The 15,832-nt window shown below is 34.2% G+C and overlaps 1 non-coding gene and 1 pseudogene across 1 annotated transcript; one reads left to right on the forward strand and one right to left on the reverse strand.

Annotated features, from left to right (window-relative positions):
* Positions 1-3,908: 3,908 nt before the first annotated feature.
* LOC115515160 lies at positions 3,909-4,037 on the forward strand. The gene has a single exon (XR_003969212.1). It is a non-coding gene; the product is annotated as a small nucleolar RNA SNORA76 (small nucleolar RNA).
* A 9,227-nt stretch (positions 4,038-13,264) lies between these two features.
* On the reverse strand, positions 13,265-14,193 carry LOC115513377 (annotated as a pseudogene).
* Between the last annotated feature and the right edge of the window lie 1,639 nt (positions 14,194-15,832).

The following is a 15,832-nucleotide window of genomic DNA, read 5'->3' on the forward strand; positions in this document are numbered from 1 at the left end:
TTAATGTTTTAGTTTTATAAATTTAGCATGTTTTCATCATAAAGGATTATATAGAATATATAAACATATCAATCTAAAGCTAAAATCACATGAAGTGTATCTTACTGTCTCATTGTTCATAATTGGTGTTGTTAATTCATACTAATATCTTTTCATATAGTTGAAAGTATAGTAAATGCATCACAAATAGAATGGAGAGCAATGACAAACCGAGAAAGTATTTGCAACATGTAGAACAAAGAATTTCGTATTCTCTTTAAAACATTTCTACATGGATTTTAATATCTTTATATAAATATGCATACATATTATATAGTTTACAAATACATACAAATATATATTTATACATACATGTATGTGTACATCAAATTTTATGTAACATATTTAGTTAACTTCTTGCTGGAGGAAAGTTAGTCCAAATTTTTTACTCCTATAAATACAATCCTACGGGAGATATATTGTAAATAAATTCTGGAAATCATATGTAACTATTCTTAAGAAAAATTCTTACTAGAGAATTTAGTACATTAAGAGAAAGGAGCATTTAAAATATATATTTTTTAATGTTTCTTCATTTTTGAGAGAGAGAGAGACATACCATGAGCAGGAGAGGGATAGAGAGAAAGGGAGACAGAATCTGAAGCAGACTCCAGGCTCAGAGCCTGACATGGGGCTTGAACCCATGAACTGTGAGATCATGACCTGAGATGAAGTTGGATGCCCAACCAACTGAGCCACCAGGTGTCATGAGAAAGGAGCATTTTTAAGGCTCTTGTTATGTCTTATCTGAGGAAATTGAGAGGTGTTTTGTTTTGTTTTGTTTTGTTTTGTTTGGTGCAAATAGGTGTTTTTATTAAAGCACAGGGACAAGATCCTTAGGCTGAAAGAGGTGTACTGTGATTGTGAGGAGTGATTGAAAATTTACTTTTACGTTGTGGGGGATGGGTAGAGAGAATGAAAGTCTCTAAAGAGATTTCCAATGTTAAAGAAGATTTACAGGATCCTGGAGGTCTGGCTATTGTTAAGCTAAGGTCCCTTTTAGTCTAGCAAAACATGAACATTAAGGCAACCTTGAAGCCTTGAGGAATGTCACACTCTGCTCGCCTCAGGCATTTATCAATGGGCTGTAAGTTGTAAGGAAATTTAATTTTATCTTACATTTCTCTTGCTTTGTTCTCCTCATCATTTTCCCCTCAGAACCATTTGGACCCTTAAATCTTTAAGGTTGTTGAGGCTGGAAGGTCTTTTCTTCTGTAACTATTCCTGCTGAATAGGAGCAGAGAGATGTCAACATTGGTCAGTTGGGGAATTTCAGAGAATTTTTAAACTAGGTTTTAACATATGTAATACATTGTCTTTGTACTAAGTATACATAAGATGATATGTAGTTATTCACCTGGTCATGGGGCCTCTTCCAATTGGATCTGCCTCCTCTCCTGACCTGTAATAAGCAATGTCAGTAGGCTAGTGTGGCTTTCTTTCACTCATGCAAGTGTATACATGTAGAAGCGTGTTTTGTTTTGTTTTGTTTTTCACCACCAAATAGAACCATATTAATGACATTAATTGGGAAATTACTTCTTTCATTTGAAAATATTGTCACCAACCTGTAAGTCAGCAGATTTAAAAAAAAATAATTTTGAAATTCTTATGGTTCTCCCTTATATTTATAATTTTGTATAAATATGATTATAGCCTATGTGCCATTATTTTTTAAAGAGCAGTTATTTTTAACTCTTCTAGCCTTTGTTCTCTTCATTCAGTTTTCCCATATTTCCATACCTGCATCATGAACAGATATAGTATATAGCCAGTATATATATATACACACTGTTTCTATATATAAATGCTTTCACAATACATACATTTATACTTGTATAAACTTATATATAAATATATATATTTGTAAATACACACAAATGCACACTTATACACCTCATGCACATTCCATACATAAATATAGCAATATAGATCTATTTATTTAGTTTATAGAAATTTGTCTCTTTCTTTTACAGAATAATTAGTATGCTATACCCTTGATAGCATCTTGTTTTGCTCACTGAGTACACCTTGAAAGTTGAAATCATTCCCACTCAAATGTTTTAGTGCTAGCTCAATTTAATGGACAAATATCAATTCATCATGTTAATGTGCCATAATGTCTTCACATGTAATTATTGGTGGATCATGTACATTTTAATTTTTGCCAATTTAATAGTGAAATTTCCAAATCTCATTTTTTTACATTTATTTGGTTATTTTTGATCATTTTTCCATTTTACCATTTGATCATTTTTCATACTTTTAATTTTTCTCCCATTTTATTGAGATATAATTGACATGCAACGCCGTATAAGTTTAAGGTGTATAGCATAATGACTTGTATATTGTGAAACGATTAGCACAGTTAACATCCATCATCTCATATATATACCAAAAAAAAAAAAAAAAAAGCTTTTTCCTTGTGAAAACAACTATTAGGATTTACTCTCTTAACAACGCACAGATAAATCTACCATAGAGTAGTTTTAACTATCGTCATCATGTTGTACATTATATCTGCAGTACTTATTTATCTTATAACCAGAAGCTTGCACCTTTTGACCACCTTCATCCAATTCCCCAATCCCTCATCCCCTGCCTCCAGAAACAACAAAACTGCATCTCTTTTTCTATCAGTTTGTTTTATTTTGTCTTGGCTTTCAGTTTAGTTTTGTTTTTTAGATTCCACACGTAAGTGAGATCATATATTATTGGTCTTTCTTTGTCTAACTTATTTCACGTAGCCATAATACCCTCAGGGTCTATCCGTGTTGTCACAAATGGCAGGATTTCCTTCTTTTTTATGGCTGAATAATATTCCATTGTTTATTTATGCTACAATTTCTTTATCCATGTATCCATTACTGGAAATTTATGTTGTTTCCATGGCTTGCCTTCTGTGGATAATGCTGCTACAAACATGAGGTGCATATATCTCATCAACATGGTGTTTTCATTTCCTTCAGATATATTCCCAAAAGTGGGATTGCTGGATCATATGGCAGTTCTATTTTGAATTTTTTGAAGAAACTTAATAGTGTTTTCCATAGGAACTATACCAGTTCACAATGCCACCGGTAGCACACAAGTGTTCTCTTTTTTTCACATTTTTGCCAGCATTTGTCATCTCTTCCCTTTTTGATGATGGTCATTCTAACCATCTTGGGAAAAAATCAAAATTCAAAATTCAAAGTACAGTTTCTACTGATTGCATGTTGCTTTCACATAGTGTTAAAGTCAAAATATCATAAGTTGAGCCATCCTAAGTTGGGGACTGTCTGTATATGCATATCACTCTTAGTAAATGCAGGAAAATGGATAGCTAGTTTTACCATTATCATATAGCTAAGAAGAACTGCAATTGAAACACGTGGTTTAACTACTAATCAATACAGCAGTCTTTTCCTTATAGAGTTCACGTTTAAGTTATTGACAAAATTTACACATGAAGAATATTTACCCCATACCTTTTCAGGAATAGTCACACAACCAAAGGATGCTATATAATTATCACCAATATTACTAAAAATATTGAACATTTACTGCTGCTGCTTCTGTGCCCGTTGTATTTAATTCGTCCAACAACCATGTGTGGTGAGTACCCATATGTTACCCATTCACAAATGAGGCTCCTCGTGTTTAAAGAAATTATCACCTATCTCAGTGAGGAATAGCCAGTGTCCTTCTGATGTAAAACTCTTATTTTTATTCATTAAGCTTCACTGACCTTATCAATATACACATTTTTTAAAGCTGATATAAAATAATTTAGAAAAAAATTCTGTAAGAATTGAAATTATAAGCATATAATGTCAGGGCAAATGATTGGTATTCAATGCCTCTTAAACGTAACCATGATGCCTCACTGCCTTTGAGCCCCCACTGCGTCTGCGCTTGGAGCCTGGGGTCAGGCTGCAACTTCAGAGCACGCGCTTGCGCGTAAATGGGGCTGCCGGGTCATCCGCCCGCGACCATTTTAACCTCGAGAGACGGCTTGCATCGGGCCGTGGCTGCGGGCGACTGGGAAAGTAACTATGACGCGCACTTGGGTAAGATTGACAACTAATTTATTTCTTCTCATCCTTGGTCTGTGCCAACCCTCAAAAATTTTGGTACCATCAAAGAAGCACAGTTCATCATAAAGGCAATTAAAAAATGATGGGGCGCCTGGGTGGCTCAGTTGGTTAAGCGGCCGACTTCAGCTCAGGTCATGATATGCTCCCGGTCCGTGGGTTCGAGCCCCGCTGGGGCTCTGTGCTGACAGCTCAGAGCCTGGAGCCTGTTTCGGATTCTGTGTCTCCCTCTCTCTCTGACCTTCCCCCATTCATGCTCTGTCTCTCTCTGTCTCAAAAATGAATAAACATTAAAAAAAAAAATTTAAAAAACGAAAACCACTTCCCTAAACAATTTCTTAACATATTATGACAGAGGTAAAGACATGTATATCTTACAAATGTGCAGTCTGTGGGCAAAGGTTTATAAAGTAGTGTCCTTATTAAGCCAAGACATTAGGACCAAACTTTTGTTACATAAATATGTGAATTTATCATTACTTGACTTTCTGGTAGTAGGGGTTTTTTTCCAACTTTTTGAGGTTTTAAGCTTACTGCGATATATTTATTTCCCTAAGAACCCCATCCACATAAATTTAATTGTATGCCTTGTGTGTATTTTAATATTGATGTCAAATGATATTAAGTTCACTTGAGGTTTTTTTAAAAGAACTTTGCAGTTTTTCTTGATGTAATTCAGAAAAGTCCATAAAGCTTTTTTGAAAACACCCACATTTCTGTACCCTACTACAGATTTCTTTTCCAAATTTAATACAGTCAAGTTAATATAGAAAAATTATCATTTTCAGGTTATATATATCCCCCATATTTTAATTATCTCATTTTGCATATCAGATATTTCTCCATAGAATTATATAAAATGGTGTTTTCTATTAGTAAATCCTCATGACACAGTATACATTACACATGTATTATTGCATGTATAAAAAATTAATAACATTTAATTTTTTAAATTCTGGAATGGAACTTGAATTTTAGCCTTTTTTGTTTGTTTGTTTACTATTAGTTGAAGGAACTGAGACTCCCCAAGGTTAATTGATTTGCCCAAGATCACATATGTATGTCATAAATGGTGAATCCTGGGTTGGAATGCTTATGTTAAAAACAAGTAATAGTATATAATTATTTATTTTTCTCAGATGCTAATTATATCAAATCCAGTGTATCACAAAAATAAAAACCATTATTCAAACACACTAGCTAGAAAAAAAATTTCTTTTTTTTAAACGTGCCTTTTTCATTCAATGTAAATGGAATGAAACTGCATAAATGTTCTACAAAATCACATTAACTGTTGTCAATATTTATGTACAGTAATACATTTAGTCAACATATTTTAATTCCTTTTTTTACTAATAACACTAAGATATATATTTTGAACTTACAATGTGTTTTGATTCTTGAATTCCTAAAAAGTGGAATGTTAAGACTAAAATACTATATTAAAATCTATGTTAAAATTGTGAAACAAAGCAAAATGAATTTACTTCACAGTTTTCCCAAATTATAGTCCAGTTTCTAAAACTGCATCATTTTCCTGAGATTTTAGGTATTGATATTGATTTGAGGTATTGATTTTCTATGATACTAAATATTAAGGGTATTATTCTAGTTTTCTTGAATTTTGTTTTCTCTTCCATTGCTTTATTTCTTTATAAACATCACTATATTCAATTGTTAAATTTCTCTAGATTTTCATACATGTTAAGGTAAATATAGTTTTTTTCAGTCTTTGCTTATCTAATTTATTTTTCATAAAACACTATACACATTTGTTTGCAAGTTTCCTCCAAAAGATTCTATTGAAATTTGGATTAGAATTACCATTTGGCAAGTTTATAGTTCTGCCTTTTTAAAAACAGAGCTTTATATTTTCATTTATATTGTATTATCTCCCTAAGTTAATTTAATGTTATTTCTCTACATATTTCTATAGATTTTTTATTACATTTATTTTGAGAAATTTGATATCTTTATATATTTTTGGCCATTGGGAATTATTATTTTCATATTAGATTTTATATTTGACATTGGTATATAAGAAAATAATTGTTTTTCAAATGTTAGTTTTACTATCATCATAAAGAACTCTAATTTTTTAAGGTTTGGTTCTCTTTGTTTTTTTTTTTTTTTTAGGTAGATAAAAATGTTATTTGCTAATGATGATAATTTGTCCTTCTCATTTCCAGTGTTTATATATTTTGTTGTTTTTATGTTCATCTTGAATTACTTTAATAGCTTTTTGTAAAGTAATATGAAAGTATAATTTTTTTCTTATTCCTGGTTTTGGTAGATTCAGCATAATGATGACTTATATTGCTTTTTAAATAGCATTTATTTTTTTCTTTTAATTCTACAATGGATCTTGAATTTTAGCCTATAAATTTTAGACCTTTTTTGAGGTGATCTTATAGTTTTATTCTCTGACCTATTGAAGGATGTATAAATAGTCTTTGAAATACTGGAATATTTTAAAAATCACTTTGAATCATATTTTAATATATAATTAAATTTATATGCTATTGTTTTATTAAGAACTTTGACCCTAATGTTAAAAAATAAACTTTACATATAATTTGTTTAGTTATTTTTATAAGGCTTTGACATTAGATCTATAAAATCATAAGTAATAGAAAGCTTTCCTTCATAGGTTTAGAATAATTATAATAATATTTGCCAATATATTTCTGAGATATGGTTGACAACTTTCTTTGTTTTTTCCATTGTTATTGGTGTATTTAGTTTTTCTTGAGTCAGTTTTGATGGTTCATAGTTTCTAAATTATATCCATTTTAAACAGATTTGCAAATATATTAGCATATTTTGCCTGTCTAAATAGGAGAAATGTGTGTTGTTATATATTATAAATACATACATGTAATTTTTTTTTCTCTCAGCCACTATTTTGTGGTGAAAAAGAATTGCAAGCGTTCTCTGAAGCTCTGGCTGTACTGTCATCTTCAGTTACTATCCAACCAAAATAAGTCTACTATTTACTTCTTCCATAATATTCTTAATAACTAAAGGCTATCAGCATTTCCAGTTTTAGACCATATCATCTTATATTTAGATATAAGCAACAGTAAATATTAACCCAGCAATAAAGACAAGATAGGGCAGGGAAGTTACTAGCTCAATTATGTTTTAATTTGGAATTTTAAATTTTGATTAATCCTATCTTTCCATTAAGACAACTGAAAAAGAGGGAGAGGTCACCTGCTTTACAAATACCTTTTTTTCTGAGCTATAAAACTGCAGTCAGTTCTTGCTACCTAAATATAGCCAGCCACAAGGTAGATAGGTGGCTCAGTCAGTTAAGCGTCCAACCCTTGATCTCAGCTCAGGTCTTGATCTCAGGGTTGTGAGTTCAAACCCTATCTTGGACTCCATGCTGCATGAGGAGCCTACTTAAAATGGATACAAACTTATTTGTGGAAAGAATCTTAGGTGAAAGCATTGTTGTATAATTGGAAAACCCATACTTACCAACAGCCTTGTACTTGTTATGCAGTTGAGCATATTTTTCTATTTCATTCTCTTCTTCAGATACACAGATTCAATATTTGTTGGATTTAATTGTATACTCTCCTTTTCTGATTGATATTTCCAATTTATATTTGCCTGTGCTTTTCTCAAGGTTGTTCTCCACATCATAGGTTCAATTTTTAGCATTGTTGATTCTTCATTTGACTGTTTCTAATAATATTTAAATTTTATGATGACATGATTTTTTTCTTCAAGGTATTTTCTTTTTTTTTTTTTTTTTAATTTTTTTTTTTTTTGACGTTTATTTATTTTTGGGACAGAGAGAGACAGAGCATGAACGGGGGAGGGGCAGAGAGAGAGGGAGACACAGAATCGGAAACAGGCTCCAGGCTCCGAGCCATCAGCCCAGAGCCCGACGCGGGGCTCGAACTCACGGACCGCGAGATCGTGACCTGGCTGAAGTCGGGCGCTTAACCGACTGCGCCACCCAGGCGCCCCTTCAAGGTATTTTCTTAGATCCTTCGGTTTAGTTTTTATTCAGTCTCTTTTCTTTCGTCTTTTTAAAATATTTTCATTTTTTTGAGAGTGCCCAGTGCTTATCATCTAAAATTTTATATTATTGTTTAATAAATTCTTCGTCTATATATGTCACACTATATTTATTTTCTTCTTTCCGTTGCAGAACATTTTTTTTTTTGCAAAAATAGTTTATAGGTGCTTTTTGTTTACTTATTCATCCTTAAATGAGCAGCTGAATGAAGAACTGCTGTTATCTGGAAAATAAATTACATTAATTTAAGTTCTCTTTTCACTCTTGTATTTTTTTTTAAAGATTTCCTTTTTTTATGTTTTTTAAAATTTATTTCTGAGAGGGAGGGGCAGAGAAAGAAGGAGACAGAGGATCCGAAGCGGACTCTGCACTGACAGCAGAGAGCCCGATGCAGGTCTCAAACTCACAAACCCTGAGATCGTGACCTGAGCCAAAGTCAGACATTTAACCAACTGAGCCACCCAGATGCCCCATTGTACTTTTTAATCCTTAAAAAATCAACCTAAAGTCCTGTACAGAACTGGGCAGCCTAGGTGTGTTAAAGAGGCACTCTCTGCTTTGTGCCATTATTTAATATTTTACAGTAACATTTGTCTTTAGTTCTTAGTTCCACTTAAATGTATTTTGCTTTGAAATAACACTTCCACAGTGTACGGAATAAACCTAACCTGTTAATCTCCACTTTCTCATGCACAATTCATTATCTAACACCATATCTTCCTTCCAATTTTTATCTCCACCATGCCTTGTCTCTGATACCAATGACAGCCATGGTCCATTAGCCAAGCCTGATGGACAATTCTCACCTCTTATTTTCTTCAAGCATACAACATTTGACCACTCTTTTCTTCTTGAAATACTCTCATCACTTATCTTCATTTCTCTTGCCTCTTCTCCTATCTTCATAATCAGTCTCCTTTCCTAACTACTACTGAATGGAGTACCTTGATATTGGGTCATATTTTCTTTTCTTTAGCTGTACCCTACTTCCTAGATGATGTCCTCCAAACTTTTAGTTTTAAATATACTGTAAATGCTATAGACTCCCAAATTTATATTTTAAGCTTTGACATCTTTAAATTCCAGACTTCTATATTCAAACTACCTACTTGATATCTTTTCATGAACTTTTCAAACTTAATTAGTCCAAAAGAAAATGTTGTATTTTGTTCCTTATTTCATTTATCTTCTTCCTTCTGACTCCTTATCTCAGAAGTTTTATTGTTTCTTAAGAAACAATTATCCACTCAATTTTTCAAACTAGAACTTGAGGACTCTCATCTGTATTATTTCTCAAATCTACACTCAGTAGCCAGAATGATTTGTTAAGATCATAGATCATGTCACTTTGATTTTTCTGCTAAATTGTTTCAGTAGTTTCCATTTCAATTAGAACAATATTGGAACTACTTATCACAGCTCTATTTAGTTCATGGGTCCTCATTTGTTCTTCTGCCTCCCTCTCCAAATTCCTCTTGACGCTTTCTTCACTCAGTCAATATACTCTAACCATGCTGTTCTGATTTATTTTTTCTTGATCATTTCAAGCCCCTTCTTTTCATTGGACTTTTACTGTGGCTTCTAAAACTGCTAGGATGCTATTGTCCTGTCTCTTTGAAAGAAAAGTTGATTATCACCCATTAGTTATCAGCTTAAATGTTGTTTTCAGAGAAGCCTTCATAACCACTGCCTCTAAGTCAGGTTCCTCATCTTCCATTACTATCTGATGGCATTTATCACAATCTGTAATTCTCTTTATTTATTAACTTTTTTTTTTTTACAACATTCTTGAGAACAGGGACCTCATCTATCTAATTCATGGTATTATGCCACCTCCTGGCATGGCGTCTGCAGGTCTAGACAGACTCTAGAAGCCCTAAACATTGATAAGAGGGTAGAGCTCTCCTTCACCAAATACTATTTAAAATATATGGTGGGGCGCCTGGGTGGTTCAGTCGGTTGAGCATCAACTTCGCCTCAGGTCATGATCTCACAGTTCGTGGGTTCGAGCCCCGTGTCGGGCTCTGTACTGACAGTTCAGAGCCCGGAGCCTGCTTCAGATCCTGTGTCTCCCTCTCTCTCTGCCTCTTCCCGGCTTGCACTGTCTCACTCTCTCAAAAATAAATAAAATAAAATAAAATAAAATAAAATAAAATAAAATAAAATAAAATAATAAAATAAGATATATGATACAAAATAAGTTTGCACTATAATACAAATTTGATAATTTTCATGGTGACTATTTTGAATAAGATGTTAAACATTAGAAATTTTCTCATATTTTTGATGCTCTTTGATGGTACTTTAAAGATGTACTTGGTTATCTTGTAGATATTCTAATATCAATAAATAGTGCTTTATTAATAAATGAAGAAATGAATGAGTGGACCTTATAAATGAGTTTGCAACATAAAGATTTCTAGTTTTTCATGTCTTAGGAAAAGAAAACTGTTCGGTCCTTATACTCAGAACCCTTTTCAGTGTGAGGAATTCTCAAAACATGTTAGGATGTATGTTTTGGACTCATGTAGAAAGGGGAAAAGTGTTTATGATCAACTGAAATTTGGAAACATAACAACTTTCCTACTAATCAAGGATGGTGTAGAAGATGGAGGAGCTCATAGTTCATAGTGAAGGAAGGTGTAGCCACTGCTTTTACTGTTGAAACTGTTACTTTTTTGGAGACTGTAAGGGAGTAATTGAAGGGTGCTATTAATAAGAGGAGAGATTGAACCTGGATTTAAGGCTACAAAGGATAAGATTTCCATTGCTTTAGGACACTGTGCTGATTATTACTCTTTCAGAAGCTTTTCACCTTTATTTTGATAAAATAGTTTTATAGAGGGTTGCTTTTCCAAAATTTGCTATCTACCTGCTACTTAGAATATTTCAAAAATTGGATAACAGGTAGTGTTTTTAGATGATATATCATTATTGATTTTTAAGAGAAGCTCAATATTTTTTTTTTTTTTTTTGTCTCAAGGAATATTTTAGTTTCAAAATTCTTCTTATCCTCAACATCATCCCTGGCCCCTTACCATCTGTCCTGAACATTAGTGAAGATAATGTACTTTGCTTTTTGCCTTATATTCCAGTTCCTAAAGCAAATGATGATCCTGGGAAGTATTGTCATTTTTCAGATTTATTACCCAGGGAAGTGTTTTTAATAGGCTAATGAATGTTGCATAACAACATGCCTATATTAATATAATATTGAAAGTCTACCATAGGAAGTGCCTTCAGTAGAACTGATAAACATAAGAATTAGGTAAGAAGAATGGGCATGGGGAGTTTGTAGCATGTCTTATGCCTTCCTATTTTGTATATCTATCATGGATTTGATGCGGAGAAAGACCCATATTGTTACATTCAAGATCCTCCAATGTCAGCTTTGACATAGAAGATAAAGGGAAGTAAAGCAATTTGATCACAAAAAGAGGAGATTTCTAATGACTTTTGACACTGGGACAGCATGACATGGATGAAGGAAAATAATAAAGTAAAATAAGCCCAGAATGAAGAAATGTAAATACTGTACCCAAATTAATCACATCTGAAATAGAATGTAGGTATGTTTTATTGTTCACTTTGATCGATATCTGTGAGTGGCTAGATGAGAGACAGTCTTATAAATCTGTCCCTGCATTGCAAGATCTCCTTCAGCACTTTTTCATGGCTTAGAATCAACTGAAACAGAGGTGATTATTTCTACAGCATCATTGCAGGTGTTCCTTGCCTGTTAAACATAACATCCTACTACTAACATTTAAATTTACAGTACAGATAAACATAGGAGTGATTATTTGCATTACAAAATAATATGTGATTTTTAACAAGATTCTTTTATATAATAAGCCCTTCTCTCAAGTTCACAAAAAACGGGAATCAATTTATAAGATGTTAATTATTCCTCCTTTCAGGATCATAACTATTATGTTTTCTATGAGGTAAATTTGCTTTTGGAAATGAATACTTTCAATGCTTGGCACTTTTCCTAAAGAAAAATAGCAATTAGTGATAACAAGTCACTTGACTATAGTTCAGAAACCCGTCATGTTTGTGTGGAATAAAGGCTTAAACAATCCACAGCTTTCCTAGAGGCAAGCAGAATTTCCTCTTTACTGAAGTAATGTGATCAGTTATTCCAGTTTTTGTATGCCTTTACACATTACCAGAGTCTGCACTAGCTTTATGCAGCTAAGAGTAGAGGTGACAGGTAGGCCAGAATATAATGAATTACGGTAATCCTAGCAAGAAATAATGGAAGCACATCTGAAGGTTTTTCTGTCCCTTGGAGACTCAGTGAGATATATCCTAGAAAGGCTTCTAGGATGATAATAAGATGACTTTGCAACCTGATTAATATGGACATCAAAAACAAAGCTCAGAATCTAAAATCAGTTCAGTGTTATGAGCCCTGAGACATTGAGGAGGATATACTAGATGTCAGAGGGAAGAACTAAAAAGAAATATAAAGATTGATGTTGAGGAGACCCTATGAGTAATAATTTAGTCTTGTCTACATTTAGCTTTAAAAAGTTGGATGACATCCAAGCCTGAATGTCACAGAGACCATTATGTGCCATGCAGAAAGCCATCACAAGGCCCATGGGGATGTGAAACAGACCGAAGTGTCATCTGTGCTTATTTGACACAGAAATGTATTGGTTCTAAAGCCAACATTCATAATAAATAGGCAGATATAAACATAAAACTATATACTTATATTTCATATATAAATAAAGCAACATATTAAAATTACTATTTTTGTTTCATATAAATACAAATATATGCTATCATTTAAAGGACATAGTCCTACCCTCAAAAAGCTTATATTTCAAAACAGGTTACAATGTGAATGGTTTCCGATTATAGGATACTATTAAATTGCCCTATTATTTTTCAATGTTGTTTTTCAGAATATCCCATGAACTTTTAGCTATTTCTCTCTCCTTGGTACTTTTTGAGACTCAGGTGCAGGGGTTAAAAAATTGCCCGATGGCAACAATTATAGAATAGTGGAGGCTGCAATATTGAGGATTATAGACCTCTATAATCAATGGACCATAAAGTTCTGACACTTAAGGATTTATTCCCAACAGAGAAAACATTCTTTTTTTTTTTTTTTAACAATCTTTAATTCACTTTATTTTTCTTATACAAAACTATGTGGTGGTCACAGCTGGAGCCTGGGTCCTTTGCACTGAGACTCTGGTGTGGGTCTTTACAAGATGGTCAGTGAATTCCTGACAGACTTGGTGAACACAGTCTCTTTCCAAAGGTCAGGGGCGAGATAGATGTAGATCTTGGAAACGGCACCAAAAGTGGCCTTGGCGAAATTGCCCAGGATGGCAGTACAGCCCATGGCTGAGGTGTAGCAGTCCTCAGTACCGGTTATCATCAGAAACTTCTTTGGCACAGGGGTTGAGACAATGTCAGTGCCTCTGGCGGCTGGGATGAGGCATCTCAGCACAGGGCCACAGTGCCTCATCACCTTGCATGGGACACTGTGGGGCTTGCATATCTTGTTACCCCAGTAGCCTCACCGCATGGGGACAATGGAAAGCTTGGCCAGGATGATGGCCCTACAGATCGCAGTGGCTACCTCCTTGGAGCACTTAACACCCAGACCGACGAAGGTGTCCATTGTAATCCCCAATGGCAACAAACGCCTTGAACCTGGTCCACTGGCCAGCCTGGGTCTGCTTTTGCACAGGCATAATCTTAAAAACCTCATGTTTGAGGGATGCCCCCAGGAAAAAGTCAATGATCTCAGATTCTTTGATGGGCAGGGAGGAGATAGATCTTATGTCCTTGACCAGGCAGGCCAGCACGGTGACAGGAATCCACTCCTTGTCTTTGGTCTTGCCTCCACAAGCTCCTTGGTCTACCCCCTACCGCCCGCAACCCCCCCCCCCGCCCCGCCCCGCTGCCGCCAGGCCTGAAGGCCGTTGCTGAAGCCTCCACAGAAACCACCACAGCCTCCCATTCCAGGGCTGTGGGTCCTCCAGGCCCTCTGGCAGCACCAGCGTCATCGACCATTTGGTGTTTTCCCAGAGAAGAATAGAGAAAAGTCTTATCTGTAAACTATAGTGCATTTAAAAATGTTCAGTAATGTAGTTTTGTGTTTCATAAGAACAGTAGGGAATTAAATCTAGATTCTTGGAATAGAATACTGAACTTGTAATGATAGGTTTGTTTTTGCACATGGGGTTTTGTGTTGGAATCAATTGGTTAAGGACTGCATCCACTGGACTGAAGTATGCAAAGGAATGCTGGGTTTGATCAGTCTTCTAGATATTGGCCACTAACTAATTGGTTTGCTCTGGGTGGATGTGATTTCAGTATGATGGCCTGAATCATGTATATACTGGTGAACAATTCCTTTTTAAAAATTTTTCCTGGAAGCTTTATTTCAATAATCTGATTTTAAACAGCCTCCCTAACATGCCCTAAAACTATTTCTGAGATAGCAGTGAAATTTACCTATCTTCAATCTAGGCCATACTCAACACAGGAGGATATTGCCTGATCCATTCTTCTCAACTTTTATTTATGAACTTTTACTTATGAATCTCCTAATTCAAGGTTATCTTTGAGTTTTACCAAGTGCCAAAAATAATGCTATTTCTTTATACTTACCCCAGTGGTATGTATGTATGACTTTTCACCAGACAACACATTTAAAAAAAAATTAACGCTTATTTATTTTTGAGAGAAAGAGACAGAGTGGGAGGGGGAAAGGGACACAGAGAGAGGGAATTGTCTCTGTTTGGAAGATATTAAAAAGTACTGGGAAATATATGAAATGATGTTTCTATAATTGTCCTTAGAAACTCACACTTGGCTGTAAAGATAGGAACCATGATTAAACTTATTAATATAATTAGCAAATAACTTAAATATAATACACAGCTTAATTTAAGTAACTTATATTTAAGAACTTAAATATAATACACAGAATTGGAAGCAGGCTCCAGGCTCTGAGCTGTCAGCACAGAGCCCTATGCGGGGCTCGAACTCACGAACTGTGCGATCATTTCCTGAGCTGAAGTCGGACGCTCAACCGACTGAGCCACCCAGGTGCCCCCACATTTAACGTTTGGACATTGAGAATGATTAGCTAAGAATTTTCCTCCTTTTTACAGTCTGAAATTATGTTAAAATTTTGAGACCTCTTAAATAGCATAATGTGGTGTATTATTTTAATGCCTCAGTAAGAATCCTTGTATAATATTAGATACCTCCTGCAAGTTATACATTTATATTTGTAAGATCTTGTTCAATTTTATTCATGATCATGTGGTTTATAAATATTGAAAAGCATAGGGTTCCACTGATTTCACTTATATTTTAAACTAGAGCTTTCATCCCATTTATGTATTTTATGAAAATGCTTATGTTGTACTAGTTAAATAAGTGGGCAGTATGTTGCCCAATTTACCCACTTTTTTAGAAGGATTATAGTTCTTTATGATCCAGGTACATTTAACTGCAAGATTAACCAGGGTTACCAAACCTGTTCATTTCACTATAATAAAATTTCCAATTCATTGAGGGAGGACTGATTTAATATCTAAGAAAATACTCTTAACTTTGGGTAGGAGACTACTCATTGTGACAACAAGTAGTTTCTTGGTCTGTTTGGAATAGGTCAAAATTTATGTGCTATTTCATGCAC

Source organism: Lynx canadensis, chromosome B2 (genome assembly GCF_007474595.2).
Source record: "Lynx canadensis isolate LIC74 chromosome B2, mLynCan4.pri.v2, whole genome shotgun sequence".
In the NCBI taxonomy this organism is placed as follows: Eukaryota; Metazoa; Chordata; class Mammalia; order Carnivora; family Felidae; genus Lynx; species Lynx canadensis.